Here is a 17506-nt window from a genome sequence, read left to right on the forward strand (position 1 = left end):
TAATTGTCGGGACATGGAGAGCTAATCAAGATCTTGGGAGTTTTTATTGTAAGCATTTCTGAAATGGCTGATCTAAGTGCTAAGATGGTGGCTCATTGGCAAGTAAATACAGAATCTTGTTGCTATGCTCTCATTTTTTATCCCTCCTCTGGCATTGGCAGTGGGTTCATTTACAGTCTGAGTGCAGTGTACTGTATCATAGTGGAGCATAACCCTCCTATTAATTAATCTTTCTATTTACAGAGATTGCCAGACATTTGTAGAGGTAGGAGGGATGGGTGGGAGGGGGGGGGGGGGGCGGTGGAAGGGGGGTGGGGGGAGCAAAATGTAGTAAAACTGCATTTTAAAGATTAACACCAAGGATTAACCCCTTCCCTTCAGAATCACCGCCCTCCTGGTAGACCATAGTTCGCCCGGACTGTAGTTCATTTCAATTTCTGTTGTACATTTAGGGTGTGGATTTAACCACTCCTGTAAAAATGGGTATGTTTGAACAGATACATTAACATATATACCAAGGCTTTTATTGAGTAGCCAGGTTATTACTGAAAGAGATCAGTGGAAGCGGTAAATACATTTTTAAAGTTTAAAGTTTATTTATTTGTCACAAGTAGACTGAAGCATTAAGTGTGGTCATCTTTGAACACAGTGAACTGCTTGAAACGGTTATATTATTATAACATATTATTTATTATTCATAAATAGGCTCACATTAACACTGCAGTGAAGTTACTGTGAAAATCCCCAAGTTGCCACACTCCGGCGCCTGTTCGGGTCAATGTACCTAACCAGCATGTCTTTCAGACTGTGGTAGGAAACCAGAGCACCCGGAGGAAACCCACGCAGACACTGGGAGAATGTGCAGATTCTGCACACAGACAGTGACCCAAGCCGGGAATCGAACCCAGGTCCCTGTGAGGCAGCAGTGCTAACCACTGTGCCACCGTTCCAAAAGTATTCAAAAATAATGATTCATCCAAAGATGTGCGGGTTAGGTGGATTGGCCACGCTAAATTGCCCCTTAGTGTCCCACAGTGTGTAGGTTAGGGGAACTAGAGGGGTAAATATGTGGGATTATGGGGATAGGGCAGGGGTGGTCCTGGGTAAGATGCTCTGTCGGAGAGTTGGTGCAGACTCAATGGGCCAAATGACATCTTTCTGCACTGTAGGAATCCTATGTATGTCACGAGAGATGTGAACCTTTTGATGTACTTAAGTATGCAGAGTAAGGAATCAACCAGGAAATTGTTTTCAATGTGCTTTTGTGTTTTGAATGCTGCAGCACCATCAGTGTGAAAACTCAGTGCAACATCTAAACATTACATTTGTCTTTCTATCATTCTCACAGTTTCTGATTTATACAGCTCCACATCAAAGTGTATCATACCACCACGCACAGAAAAAAACGCAGGTAACAGAAACTTCAGTTCATCAACAATATCTGCTTTATTTATGCCTGGTGTGCTCTGGAAAATGTTGCTGAACATGAAATATTATACACAACAATGATGTACAAAAAGATTTCATCAAATTGTTTGATGGCCAGCACGTACATGATGGGCCAAAGGGTCTCTTTCTATGCTGTAAAGGTCTGTGGGCTGAATTTCCCCACCAGGGGAATCGTAGCGGGTGGGACAGGACCATGCACGTTGACCTCGGGCAGGATTTTCCAGTCTTGCGGCGAGCATGGCTGGAAAATCCTGCCCTCTGACTCTAAATCATAGATTAGTTACAGCAAAGAAGGAGGCTATTCAGTTCTTCGAATCCGTGCCAGCTCTCTGCCAGAGCAATTTAGTTAGTACAACCACCCGCCGCTCCTCCCCACTAGTCCTGAAATTCTTTCTCCTTCAGGCGCTTATCAAATTCCCTTTTGCACCTCACTGGGGTGGCACGGTGGCACAGTGGTTAGCACTGCTGCCTCACAGCGCCAGGTACCCGGGTTTGATTCCTGGTTTGGGTTACTGTCTATGTGGAGTTTGCACGTTCTCCCCATGTCTGCGTGGGTTTCCTCTGGGTGCTCCGTTTCCTCCCACAGTCTAATGTTGTGCGGGTTAGGGGAATTGCCATGCTGAATGTGCAGGGTTACAGGGATAGCGTGGAGGGGAAGGCCTGGTTAAGATGCGGAATTGGTGCAGGCTCAATGGGCTGAATGGCCCCTTTCTGCACAGTAGGGGTTCTATTGTTTTATAAAAATCATAGTTAAATCTGTCTCCACCAGTCTCTCAGGCAGTGCATTTCAGATTGGGACCATTCACTGTGTAAAATAAACTTTTCCTCAAGTCGTCTTTGAATCATGCTAAATCCACCTTCTCTCGTTTTCAACTCTTTCGCTAATGCAACCGATTTCTCGCTTTCTACTCTGTTCAGAACCCCCATGATTTTGCACACCTCTATCAGATGTCCTCTCAACCTTCTTTGCTCTGAGGAGAGCAATCCCAGCTTCTCCAATCTATCCTTATAACTGAAGGCCCTCACACCTTCACTCATTCTCATAAAGCTTGCCTCCACCCTCTCTTCACACTAACATGTTGCACCAATTAAGAATTGGACACAGTGGGCAGACTTTTCTGGACATGTCGCAGAGGAAGCGTGGCCAGAGAATGTAGTAAGCCTATTCAATTGTCTTTGGTGGGACTGGAACACTCAACCAGTGTTTTAAAAAGTACATCACAAATTTCTTGTTTTTGTTCTCTGTCACTCTACGTAGAAAATTACAATCCTGTTTGCCTTCCTAGCCACTTTTAACAAGTGACATCACGGAACAGAGATTAAATTCTCTGAGGTGAATGTGAGTGTATAGCCAAGCTACGGTATAGAACTCAAAAGGATAGTCTTGCGTTCAGTATTCAGTCTAGGATGAGTTGGCATGATGACAGTACGGTTAGCTTTAGCTTAGCTGCCTCACAGCGCCAGGGACCCAGGTTCGATTCCTGGCTTGGGTCACTGTCTGTGTGGAGTCTGCACATTCTCCCCGTGTCTGCGTGGGTTTCCTCCGGGTGCTGCAGTGTCCTCCCACAATCTGAAAGACGTGCTGGTTAAGTGCATTGGCCATGCTAAATTCTCCCTCAGTGTACCCAAACAGGTGCTAGAGTGTGGCGACTAGGGGAATTTCACAATAACTTCATTGCAGTGTTAATGCAAGTCTACTTGTGACGCTAATAAATAAACTTAAACTTTAATTGATATTATCCCGAGTTGTAGCAAAGTTTTGGATGTGACTTCAGTGCAGCATAAATGAGACAAATGAGGAATCTTCCTGCTCTGATTGGTTAGTAGTCATAATGTGGAGATGCTGGCGTTGGATTGGGGTAAACACAGTAAGAGTTTTAACAACACCAGGTTAAAGCCCAACAGGTTTATTTGGTAGCAAATACCATTAGCTTTCGGAGCGCTGCTCCTTTGTCAGATGGAGTGGAAATCTGCTCTCAAACAGGGCACAGAGACACAAAATCAAGTTACAGAATACTGATTAGAATGCGAATCTTTACAGCTAATCAAGTCTTAAAGATACGGACAATGTGAGTGAAGGGAGCATTAGGCACAGGTTAAAGAAATGTGTATTGCCTCCAGACAGGACAGCCAGTGAGATTCTGCAAGTCCAGGAGGCAAGCTGTGGGGGTGACCGATAGTGTGACATAAACCCAAGATCCCGGTTTAGGCCGTCCTCATGTGTGCGGAACCTGGCTATCAGTTTCTGCTCAAGGCGGCCTTCACGACACACGACAGCACAGAGTCGCTGAGCAGAAACTGATAGCCATGTTCCGCACACATGAGGACGGCCTCAACCAGGATCTTGGGTTCATGTCACACTATCGGTAACCTCCACAGCTTGCCTCCTGGACTTGCAGAATCTCACTGGCTGTCCTGTCTGGAGACAATACACATTTCTTTAACCTGTGCCTAATGCTCCCTCCACTCACATTGTCTGTATCTTTAAGACTTGATTAGCTGTAAAGATTCGCATTCTAATCAGTATTCTGTAAATTGATTTTGTGTCTCTGTGTGCCTTGTTTGAGAGCAGATATCCACTCCATCTGACGAAGGAGCAGGGCTCCGAAAGCTAATGGCATTTGCTACCAAATAAACCTGTTGGACTTTAACCTGGTGTTGTTAAAACTCTTACTGTGGTTAGTAGTATGCAATGCTGGAAAGAACATTTCTCTGGCAAAGACAATATCAGCCTTGGTGCCATGCAGCCTGGTTCAAGAGTTTTCTAACATTCAGGATCGGGGTTCACAGATGAAGAATGGCTAATTTTGCAAGGAAGAGATTGTGGAACGTTACTCAAGCAACAAGGCAGCACCCTGAGGGAAAAGAACTGAAAAGCATTTTCTTTTAAACTACATTTTGATGGAATTAGCATTGCGAGTACCACACCAATTATTCCACTTAACACATTTACATAAGAATCTGAATCAGATTATAGTTCCCTCTACTATTCATCAGTTGCCAGAAGCTCTTTAGAGAAGCAATTGATGATACTAGAATGAAGGGATTTGTAATTTAATTTTTCCGCACTTCAGAGAGGCCGAGTGTGGGAGGTGATGTTGAGATTTGAAGAGAAAGGCAGGCCAGCCCTGAATCGACAGGTGGGATTGGGACTTTGTGCTTCCCACCCACCTGATGCCAGGTTTACCGAGTGAACCTGCTGCTGTTCTCAAACTCCAGCCAATGAAAATATATGACTAATACGAGCAAAGTACTGTGAATGCTGCTGACATAAAAAACAGAAAATGCTGGATAAACTCAGCAGGCCTGGCGACATCTGTGGAGAGAGAAACACAACAGTTAATGTTTCAAGTCCATTTGAACCTTCTATAGAACTGAAAAGGGATAGTGAAGTTTATTTATTCGTCACAAGTAGGCTTACATTAACACTGCAATGAAGTTACTATGAAAATCCCTGAGTCGACACTCCGGCGCCTGTTACACTGAGGGAGAATTTAGAATCATGGAATCATAGAATCCGCACAGTGCAGAAAGAGGCCATTTGGCCCATCGAGTCTGCACTGACCACAATCCCACCCAGGCCCTATCCCTGTAACCCCACATATTTATCCTGCTAATCCCTCTAACCTACGCATCCCAGGACATTATGGGGCAATTTAGCGTGGCCAATGCACCTAACCTGCACATTTTTGGACTGTGGGAGGAAACCGGAGCATCCAGAGGAAATCCATGCGGACACAGTGTAAATTCCACACAGACAGTGTGACCCCAAGTCGGGAATCGAACCCGGGTCCCTGGCACTGTGAGGTAGCAGTGCTAGCCACTGTGCCACCAGTGCGTGTGGATTATATACTTGGAGACGGGGTTGGGGCAGAATGGAAAGTCAGCGATAAGTCGGAGTTAAAGAGAGATTGACAAAGATGTCACGGACATGAGACAAAGGGGTTAATGGTGCCATTCGGGACAGAAGAGTGTTAATAGTGGCAAAAATCGGATAGCAGAATGTGTTAACAGGAGAATCGAGGTCAGTGCTCAGTGGGAGCAACATTGAACAACAAGGCATAGGAGCCATGTGGGGGAGGGGTGGGTAGTGGTGGGATAAGACAGGAAAACCAAATAACAGCAAACTAAAAGGATAAAAGAATAACGTGACAGCTGGCACCTATTGGCCCAGGTCTTTGCTGCACTTTGTCCTCTTTGGAAAGAAGCCTGGTCTCAGTGGTGGGTATTTGGTTGCTGTGTGGACTGTGCCCTTTTGACCGTCCTTTGGTTAGGTCAGTGCTTTTGCTTCAACTTGTACACAGTGTGAGTGGGTGATATCGGAAGTGGAACTGGTGACAATGAGTGTATTCCTGATCCTGCCTGTTACAGGAGTTGAATTAATGCCCAGTAAATCAGACCAAAGGGGAAGACGTGTGTTTCTATGATACATCACACAAGAGCAAGTTTGCCTACCCAGGAGCGGCACGGTGGCACAGTGGTTAGCACTGCTGCCTCACAGCACCAGGGACCCGGGTTCAATTCCAGCCTCGGGTCACTGTCTGTGTGGAGTTTGCACATTCTCCCCGTGTCTGCGTGGGTTTCTGTGGGTTAAGCGGATTGGCCATGCTAAATTGTCCCTTAGTGTCCCAAGATGTGTAGGTTTGGGGGCTTAGCGGGGTAAATGCGTGGGGTTATGGGGATAGGATGGGGAGTAAGATGCTCTATCAGAGAATCAGTGCAGACTCGATGGGCTGAATGGCCTCTTTCTGCACTGTAGGGATTCTATGATTCTTTCCAATTCTCAAGGGGTGCATGAAAGAGGAAAGAAAGAGCTGCTGGACAAATTATTTGACCTGTGAGATCTGTAGCACCTTCGTTGTAATCTATTGTAGCAGTGATACTGTGCCATACTCCAAAGTACTCAGAGCCAGTGCAAAAGAGGATGCTATTTCTTTGTTCTGTCACACATCCTCTTCCTTCTCGGTGCTGTATTGCAGCCAAGTAAGATATTGTAAAGCTAATTTCCAAATGCAAGCCACATACAGCCCATTGAGTCTGCACCGATTCTCTGATAGAGCATCTTACTCCCCGCCCTATCCCCGTAACCCCATGCATTTACCCCACTAAGCCCCCAAACCTACACATCTCAGGACACTAAGGGACAATTTAGCATGGTCAATCTGCCTAACCCACGGAAACCCACGCAGACAACATGCAACTCCACACAGACAGTGACCCGAGGCTGGAATTGAACCCGGGTCCCTGGCGCTGTGAGGCAGCAGTGCTAACCACTGTGCCACCGTGCCACTCCTGGGTAGGCAAACTTGCTATAGTGTGATGTATCATAAAAACAAATGCTTTCCCCATTGGCCTGAATTCCTGGGCATTAATGTAACAAACCACTGCCACTGCGGCATCACAAAGCATTCAGAAAATTGATCGGTACTTTTATTATAATGGAGTCAGTCTGAACTCACTCGTAATAATCTTGCCTCAGAATCAGGAACCATGGGCTGACGTCCGACTCCACAGACCGGAGAACATAATCTAGCCTGACACTGAACACTAGTGGAGCTCTGGGTGAGGGGCTCTGGGTGAGGGGCTCTGAGTGAGGGGCTCTGAGTGAGGAGCTCTGAGTGAGGGGCTCTGGGTGAGGGGCTCTGAGTGAGGGGCTCTGAGTGAGGGGCTCTGGGTGAGGGGCTCTGGGTGAGGGGCTCTGAGTGAGGGGCTCTGACTGAGGGGCTCTGAGTGAGGAGCTCTGAGTGAGGGGCTCTGAGTGAGGGGCTCTGAGTGAGGGGCGCTGAGTGAGGGGCTCTGAGTGAGGGGCTCTGAGTGAGGGGCTCTGAGTGAGGGGCTCTGAGTGAGGGGCTCTGAGTGAGGGGCTCTGAGTGAGGAGCTCTGAGTGAGGGGCTCTGAGTGAGGGGCTCTGAGTGAGGGGCGCTGAGTGAGGGGCTCTGAGTGAGGGGCTCTGGGTGAGGGGCTCTGAGTGAGGGGCTCTGAGTGAGGGGCTCTGAGTGAGGGGCTCTGAGTGAGGGGCGCTGAGTGAGGGGCTCTGAGTGAGGGGCACTGAGTGAGGGGCTCTGAGTGAGGGGCGCTGAGTGAGGGGCTCTGAGTGAGGGGCTCTGGGTGAGGGGCTCTGAGTGAGGGGCTCTGAGTGAGGGGCTCTGAGTGAGGGGCGCTGAGTGAGGGGCGCTGAGTGAGGGGCTCTGAGTGAGGGGCTCTGAGTGAGGGGCTCTGAGTGAGGGGCTCTGGCCCTGATTTTACCAAACCTTCGTGCCCAAAATGCATTTAAATCGACTGAATGAACCGCGCGCCCAACTCTACCGCCAAATCCCACTTTACCGTCTTCTGGCCCGATCCGCGTCCGCGCTGTTACCGACCTGCAAAATAAAAGTCTGAAGTCACCGCTGCAGCCTCCGAAGAGCGGGGTCAGAGACTGCAACGGCTCTCCGACCCGGGTCATCCTCTGGTCAGGCCGGGAGGGGGGGTGGGAGGAGGAGAGGGGGTGTGACGTCTCATCCCCTGGCGGGGGGTGGGTGGAGAGGGGTGTGACCGATCATCCCCTGCGGGGGGGGAGGAGAGGGGGTGTGACGTCTCATCCTCTGGTCGGGGGGGGTTCCGCTGCCTGTCTGTGGCCGATCCCTCCTGGCACCATCACTGGTACACTACCAGCCACAGCCATCTCTCCCGCTCTCTCGCACCTGCAGGGAAGTGTAATCTGTGGCTGGTAGTGAACCAGTGATGGTGCCAGGAGGGATCGGCCGCAGACAGGCAGCGGAACCCCCCGACCAGAGGATGAGACATCACACCCCTCTCCACCCACCCCCCAGGGGATGAGACGTCACACCCCCTCTCCTCCCCTCCCCCCCCAGGGGATGATCGGTCACACCCCCTCCCCACCGCCCCCCCCCCCCGCCCAGGGGATGATCGGTCACATCCCCTCCGCTCCGATCGGTCCGCCAGCGTGAAGCCCCACCCACAGCGCGAATCGGACCGGAGCCGGCAAAAAGCGTATGGGCGCGCTGGAAAGAGGATTCCAGGCCCGGATCTATTTGACGCCCAGATCCGGCACTTAGACTCAAAATGGTAAAATTCCCCCCTCTGAGTGAGAACTGCACAATTAGAGTTGCCCTTTTTGTGAGTGGGTGTGAAGCAAATATTCTCTTCTATGGTGGGTACAAAGGATCTGTGCCATGATTTGAAGGAGGGCACTGGAGTTCTGTATGTCCTGGTTAACAGTTGTCTCTACCCAGATTTTCTGGTCATTTATCACATATTGCTGCTTGTGCAGTATAAGGGTCAGGCACATATAGGGTTAACCAGGGATTGAGTATAGTACCGCCCACACAGTGATGTAAAACACATGACCGAGACCTCGGGGTCAGTCCAGTGTTGGACAAAGCCATGAGGACAAGTAAGCACGGACAGCAACCAGCTTGAACCCTTTACCTAGTTCTTATAATTAATAAATACATACAATTAACCTACTTAAGACTATGCAGACTTCAGTAAGACCTGCCAATCAATATCCAACACACTACAACATGGTGGCAGCGATTGGAAAAACTCATAAAAATGCAGAAAAAAACTAATATCCTGCAAGACTAAAGACAAATTCAAAGAAGCATGAAGATACGGCAGAGAAAGATTGCGAGAGAAAATCTCCAAAGAAAGGCTTGGAAAGTGAAGCTGAAATTTAAAATTCGTCATGGTAGCGGAAGACTCAAAAGGATCTCTTGGAAGTCCAGCTTCAATTCCCAAAGTGCAGATGTGGCAGGAGTGAGCTAAAGCTTTTAAATTCCAGGATAAAGCAAACTTTGAGAATCCTTTGAATAGTTCAGTGGTCAGAAATTGCCGTTTAAAAATTCTGCCGGTAAAACCAGGTTCCTGAGTCGACGTCTGAAGATTCACCCATCTCCATGCTCGCTCCAGAAAGGAATTTTAAATTTAATTAATTTGGAAGCATCAGCTTCACAGACCAGAAAAGGTCACGATTTGACACTTGCCAGCCCCCTAAAGGGCGGCATGGTGGTACTACTGCCTCACAGCGCCAAGGATCCGGGTTTGATTCCGACATTGGGTCACTGAGTGTGTAGAGTTTGCACATTCTCCTGTGTCTGCGTGGGTTTCCTCCGGAAGCTCCAGTTTCCTCCCACAGTCCAAAGATGTGTGGGTTAGGTTGATTGGCCATGCTAAATTGCCCCTAGTGTCAGGGGATTAGCAGGGTAAATATGTGGGCTTATAGGAATAGGGTGGCATTGTGGTTGGTGCAGACTCGATGGGCCGACTGGCCTCCTTCTGAACTGCAGAAGCCTGACACTGAATCTCAGACGTCTGTAACTAGATGATCCAAGCAACCATTTCTACCATGTTTTCAAGGCTGACTGAGTGCCATTGCAGTGGGAGCCCGCCAAAACTGGCAAGTGTGGGCAAAGCCTGTGTCTTCAAACGAATAGTGGTGCCATCTTGAATTTCAGAAATATCTTGAAGCTGAACCTTGATGTTAAAAATGTTTAATCATGGATCAGAAATCCGCTCTTCCAGATCAATCTGGATGTATCCAAGTTCCAAATCAATCACAAAACTGGGGACTTTGGTAGAAAAAGATTCCTTTGATACACGATTGCTTCAGGTCTGCATAAAGAGACAGAAGCTGAGCAAGTTAACACCCTGATTTATTCAGTAGGCCCGATAGCAGATAACATTATTGCCAGACAAGGAATCAGCAAATCATCTGCTAAATTTGAAGAAGGACTAAAATCATTTGATGGTCATTTTAACCTTAGTAGGGACAAAATCCTCCAAAGGGCTAAATTTAATCAGCCATGGTCATATTGAACTGTGTAGCATGCTTGAAGGGCCGAATGACCTACTCCTGCTCCTAGTTTCTATGTTTGATAAATATATACAGTCAACCTATTTCAGTCTATGAAGACTTCATTAAGATTTGATGGGCTGAAGGGCCTTTTTCTGGGCTAGAGACCACTATGACTCTATGAATATGATTCACCAAATGGTATCCAACATCCTCCAACAGTTTGTGGGACCTTGCTGTGTGCAAATTGGCTGTTGTATTTTCCCACATTTGAACAGTGTCTTCACTTCAAAAGGCCTTAATTGACTATGCAACATGTCCTGAGACTCTGAAAGGTGCCATTTAAATGCGAGTTCTTTCTTTCATGAAATGTAAACTTCAGAAACATGAATTATTCATATTTAATCCATTGCAAAAACTTGAATAACATCATTAGTTAACAATTGGTGCTTCGCCCAATTTTCTTTGGATCCAAGTCATTTACCTCATGATACAATAAGATAAACAATGACTAACTCAGCAGTGATGTGTTCGGAAAGGAGCTTGGATGATATGAAATACATATTTATGATTTGGACACTCTTCAGTCCACGAACAGTGAAGTGATTCCACAGAGCAATCCATTGTCCATATTATTCGGGACCAGATCAGAAATGCCAAGGTATATTATGCAGTGAACCTAAACCCCAACTTTTACATTTGGTTTTGGCATCAGGGTGAGCACAAGGTGTTTTGCTCCAGATATGATTCAATTGATCCACTGGGAAGCTTTTATCAAAGCAAACTTTATTTAAGAACACAGTTATAATATAACAAACACAATTAGCACAACGTTTGTTAATTAAAATATACAAAATGTAATTCTTAACTGCTAGCTATCACTATTGTTGAAATTTAGCAGTATTCCCCATAGACATAAATTCCTTCTTTATATAATCATCGAAACCCTACAGTGCCGAAGGAGGCCATTCGGCCCATCGAGTCTGCACCAACCACAATCCCACCCAGGCCCTATCCCCGTAACTCCATATATTTACTCCTCTAATCCCTCTTTCCTAGGCATCCCGGGACACTAAGGGGCAATTTAGCATGGCCAATGCACCTAACCTGCACATCTTTGGACTGTGGGAGGGAACCAGAGCACCCAGAGGAAACTCACGCAGACACGGGGAGAACGTGCAAACTCCACACAGACAGGGACCCAAGCCAGGAATCGAATCCGGGTCCCTGGAGCTGTGAGGCAGCAATGCTAACCACTGTGCCACCATGCCACCCGATCAAGAACAAGTTCGTATCAAGAACAGATATGCTTAATCGGATACAAGATTTCCAGTCTTTTGACACATCTGTGCAGAGATCCAAACAGCATTTTCCAGAGGATATATCCTCAAACAGCAGAACTTGGAGAAGTAAGCCTAGTCATTGATCGCTCCCAGTCTCCAGAGACAGAAAGGGATACCTCTCTGCAGCTTCCAGACAGCAACATCTCAGAGAAAGAGACTTGTTCCCTGGCAGATTCCAATCTCCAACTTCAGAGAGGGGTAAAGAGAGGCACACTAACAACTCAAAGCAGCATCGAAACAACAACTAAGCTTGAATTCTCTGTGTAAGCCTAGCTCCACTTAGCCATATAACCTTGCTGTCAATCAACCTAATCAAGTCCTACTCTGGAAAACCCCAGGGGAGATCACTAAAAACAACAGAACAGCATTAATCTAGATTAAAACAAACATCCTAACAATTATGAACAATTATGCTGCTACAGTAACAATACATTAGTCCAGAATAAAGCAAACATTCTAGAAATTAGGAGCAATTATGCTGCTACAGTAACAACACGGGGCTGCTAGATATAGACAAATTGGCATTGGTAATAAAAAAAACTGCTAAAACAGATGTTGCACAAGAAACATGCCAAATACATTTCTTAAAGACACTGTATCGTCACAATATGAATCGAAATTTGAGCTTTAATGTGTGAAGAAATCTCGGTTGCATACCAAAGGTCAACTCCTTATGAGACTAAATCTGGTGTGAGCCATTTCATACTCTTTTCCACTAACTGATAGATACGACAATGACTGAATTGCATCAGCTAAGTTTTTACGACTGGTTTTCATTAAATTGGACCTGGGATATTTTAGCTGCTGGGCCTCATTTAAACCCTGCTGGCTGGCTTTCCATACCTTCTGACTGGGAAAGCAGCAGAAAACCATGTGACCTCGAAGCTGCTAACTGGGTCCGGATAGATGATGCAATTTGCCTGGCCTGTCTTGCAGGGATCTTGTCATTGTGAAATGGAGGCCTTGACTTGACTTGCGGGCCCGGAGCAGAATTCTGGGGTGCGCAGGGTTAAACTCTCCCCCCATAATGCAGCCTATAAAAGCACAAATCAGGTTTATTAAGAAGTAAAGAAGAGCTGAAATAAACAGCAGATTTCACCAGAATACACAACTTTATATAGTCTTATCACTCTTGTGCCAAGGCAAATATATAAAAACGTGGAGGTTCTTTGTAATAACATCTAAATTAGACCATGTCTAAATGTGAAATTGGGCATTCGTGGAGTATTCCAACTACCCCCGCTTGTTAATGATCTCCAAGGGCAGAAATTCATCTGAAAATATAGAAATAGTCACCTTTGCAGCCAAGACAAAAGAATGTTGAAGAGATGTATTTTACAATTAATTGCAGATATAAATAACAGGGTGTAAAAACATTACGTTATTATTTCTGTCATGACGGTATTGTAATAACGGTATTATGAATTTCAAAAGGAATTGCATTTTAAGCTTACCTTTTAACCTTGAGCCAATTTGATTTGATTTGATTTACTATAGCAGATGAAGTTTAATTTAGATAAATGCGAGGAGATGCATTTTGGGTAGATCGAACCAGGGCAGAACTTATTCAGAGTATTGGGGAGAGTTACAGAACAAAGAGATCTAGGGGTACATGTTCATAGCTCCTTGAAAGCGGAGTCACAGGTGGACAGAGTGGGGAAGAAGGCATTCGGCATGCTTGGTTTCATTGGTCAGAACATTGAATACGGGAGTTGGGATGTCTTGTTGAAGTTGTACAAGACATTGGTAAGGCCACACTTGGAATACTATGTACAGTTCTGGTCACCCTATTATAGAAAGGATATTATTAAACTAGAAAGAGTGCAGAAAGGATTTACTAGGATGCTACCGGGACTTGATGGTTTGAGTTATAAGGAAAGGCTGGATAGACTGGGACTTCTTTCTCTGGAGCGTAGGAGGCTGAGGGGTGATCTTATAGAGGTCTATAAAATAATGAGGGGCATAGATCAGCTAGATGGTCAATATCCTTTCCCAAACGTAGGGGAGTCTAAAACTTGAGGGCATAGGTTTAAGGTGAGGTACAAAAGGGTCTCGAGGGGCAAGTATTTCACACAGAGAGTGGAGAGTGTCTGAAACAAGCTGCCAGAGGTAGTAGTAGAGGCGGGTACAATTTTGTCTTTTAAAAAGCATTTAGACAGTTACATGGGTAACATGGGTATAGAGGGATATGGGCCAAATGCGGGGTAATGGGACTAGCTTAGTGGCTAAAAATAGGGGTGGCATGGACAAGTTGGGCCGAAGGGACAGTGTCCATGTTGTAAACCTCTATGTTTCTATGACTGCATTATTATCACATGTATTATGATACAGTGAAAAGTATTGTTTCTTGCGCACTATACAGACAAGGCACACCATTCATAGAGTACATAGGCGAGAAGGAAAGGAGAGGGTGCAGAATGTAATGTTACAGTCAAAGCTAGGGTGTAGAGGAAGGTCAACTGAATATGAGGAAGGTTCATTCAAAAGTCTGATGGCATCAGGGAAGAAGCTGTTCTTGAGTTGGTTGTTGAATGATCTGACTTTTGTATTTTTTTCCTGATGGAAGAAAGTGGAAGTGAGTATGTCCAGGATGTGTGGAGTACTTGATTATGCTGGCTGCTTTTCCGAGGCAGCAGGAAGTGTAGACGGAGTCGATGGACAGGAGGCTGGTTTTTGTGATGGACTGGGCTTTGTTCACAACCATTTGTAGTCTCTTGTGGTCTTGGGCAGAGCAGGAGCCATACCAAGCTCTGATACAACCAGAAAGGATGCTCTCTGGTGCATCTGTAAAACAAAATGGATTCTCATGGTCACATGACTTCTCTTGCGGATTTGACCCTTACCACTCAGACATGGACGAGATTATGTTTACCTCAAGAGGATTCACAAAAGACATCTGGAATTCAATGGTTCCTCAAACAGACAATGGCTGAGATAGACCCCAGGCCTGGACTAACCAGTTTCCTTATATGCTCCCAGAAGGACGAAAAGAGAGTTAGCGATGAAAAATAATTCAGCATTGCTGAGAGAGTGAGTGGCCACTGTGGCTTGCTTGCAGAAAGGGATAGAGAACCTATGGCCAGCTGCCTACAGAAGGAGATGACTTCTTGGAAGATGTCTCCCGGGAAGCAGACACAATCATCAGCCAGAGGGAGAGAGAGATCACAGCACAGCCAACCAACTGCTGTAATTGAGCAGGTTACAAAGGGCCACATGGGAAAGGGAACTAAAATTCCTTCCCCACATCCCATCACCCCATCTGATACTAAAGCCACCTATGAAAGCAAAGTCTGGCAATTCGACAGTGGAAGCCATCACAGCTGCAGAGATGACTTTCAAGACCTTCACTTCAGGCTTGACTTCAAAGCATACCAGGCCAGCCACCGAACAATTGAGGAAGTGATCAAAATTGGATCAGTTCTTAGTTCATAAATTCGTAAGTTCATCAGATATAGGAGCAGAATTCGGCCATTCGGCCCATTGAGTCTGCTCCGCCATTCGATCACGGCTGATATGCCCCTCACTCCCATTTTCCTGCCTTCTCCCCAAACCCTTCAACCCATTACCAATTAAAAATCTGTCCAACTCCTCCTTAAATTTATTCACTGTCCCAGCATCCACCGCACTTTGGGGTAGCGAATTCCACAGGTTCACAACCCTGTGGGAGAAGCAGTTTCTCCTCAACTCTGTTTTAAATTTGCTACCCCTTATCCTAAGACTATGTATGACCTCTTGTCCTAGAATGCCCCACAAGAGTTCTGTGCCATTTTAATTTATTTTCATAGGTATTTATCTCTTAGGTAACTTTTGGAGCAAATGAGTGAAATAGGTAAACTGATCCTTTCTTTTTCTCATTAAAAAGGCTTTGCTGCCGCAGTATTTTAAATTGAATTTCTCACTTCACAAAGACAGTAAATGCAAATTTCACGGGCACATTTGGGGAAACACCTTTGAAGTGTCCATGACATTCCCATTAACTGCTTTCCAGCCATATTTCCCAATTTGGGACAAAATTAAGCTGTAAGAACTTTGTTTGCAGGAACTGTAATGTCAGCTGGGTTACTTCAACCGTCCCTTCACAACCAGGTACTTTAAAAAAATTCTTTCATGGGAAGTGGACATTGTTGTCCAGACGAGCATTTATTGCCCATCCCTAACTGCCCTTGAACTGAGTGACTTTCAGAGGGCATTTAGAATCCCTATAGTGCAGGAGATGTTCATTTGTCCCATCGAGCCTGTGCCGACAACAATCCCACCCAGGCCCTATCCCCATAACCCCACATATTTACCCTGCTATTTACTCCTGACACAAAGCGGCAATTTAGCATGGCCAATCAACCTGACCTGCACATCTTTGCAGTGTGGGAGGAAACCCACGCAGACACGGGGAGAACGTGCAGACTCCGCACAGACAGTGACCCGAGGCCGGAATTGAACCCAGGTCCTTGGCGCTGGGAGGCAACAGTGTTAACCACCATGACATCATATCAACCATATTTCTGTCACTTCAGAGGGCTTGGTGAATGGCATTGCAGTTGGTCTGTTTGTCATCTTTTTCAAAGTTATACAAGCCTGTGTAACAAAGATTATTCTCGGTATTTGCTCAATCAGCCTATTTCCTGCCAGCAGTAGAAAGATAAAAAGTAGCTGTCAGTTGTCCAGCCACCGAAGTTCCGTAAAAAGATGTGGAAATATTGGGATAGAAATTCAATCCTGTGCTATTGTAAACCCAGAACAACATGGGCTGATTTGGGGGGGGAACCAACGTCATATCGAGTCCATACAGTCCCTACAGTGTAGAAGGACTCCATTTGGCCCATCGATTCTTCACCAACCCTCTGAAAGAGCACTTTACTGAGGCCCACTCTGCTACCCTATTCCTGTAACTTTGCACACTGATCACGGCCAATCCATTTAACCTGCACATCGGTCGGCCTTCCAATCTCAGTTTAAAGTCTGAAGTTTTAAAATTTATTTATTAGTGTCACAAGTAGTCTTACATTAAGACTGCAATGAAGTTACTGTGAAAATCCCTGAGTCACCACACTCTGGCGCCTGTTCAGGTACACTGAGAGAGAATTTAGCAAGGCCAATGCACCTAAATGGGGCGGCACGGTAGCACAGTGGTTAACACTGCTGCTTCACAGCTCCAGGGACCTGGGTTCGATTCCCGGCTTGGGTCATTGTCTGTGCGGAGTTTGCACATTCTCCTCGTGTCTGCGTGGGTTTCCTCCGGGTGCTCCGGTTTCCTCCCACAGTCCAAAGATGTGCAGGTTAGGTTGGTTGGCCATGCTAAAATTGCCCCTTAGTGTCCTGAGACGCGTAGGTTAGAGGGATTAGTGGGTAAATGTGTTGGGATATGGGGGTAGGGCCTGGGTGGGATTGTGGTCGGTGCAGACTCGAAGGGCCAAATGGCCTCTTTCTGCACTGTAGGGTTTCTATGATTCTATGATTCTAACCAGCATGCCTTTCGGACTGTGGGAGGAAACCGGAGCACCCAGAGGAAACCCAAGCAGACACAGGGAGGACGTGCAGACTCCGCACAGACAGAGACCCAAGCCGGGAATCGAAGCCAGGTCCCTGGCTGCTAATCACTGTGCCACCGTCAAGAATGCCTGAAAGCTGTCCGATCCAATATTCGGTCAGGAAGTTATCAGGCGGTCCTGTTAGACACCTAAAACAGGTGATGGGTGTCTTACATATGTAAACGAGAGGCCTGTTGAAATCCTTCTTGGCAAGCAGAATTTAATATCTGTGCACCTCAGAACCTCTGTCGGTCTCTCAATCTGCCTGTCTCTTTTAATGTGTGTCTACACTTCTCTTTGCCTGTCTCCGTCTCTCCCTACCTGTCTCCCTTTGTTTCCTGCTGACAATAGCACAATGGCATTGATGCGGATATTTCACAGCCAGCTGGTCC

This window comes from Mustelus asterias, chromosome 4 (assembly GCF_964213995.1).
Source record: "Mustelus asterias chromosome 4, sMusAst1.hap1.1, whole genome shotgun sequence".
Taxonomy (NCBI): domain Eukaryota; kingdom Metazoa; phylum Chordata; class Chondrichthyes; order Carcharhiniformes; family Triakidae; genus Mustelus; species Mustelus asterias.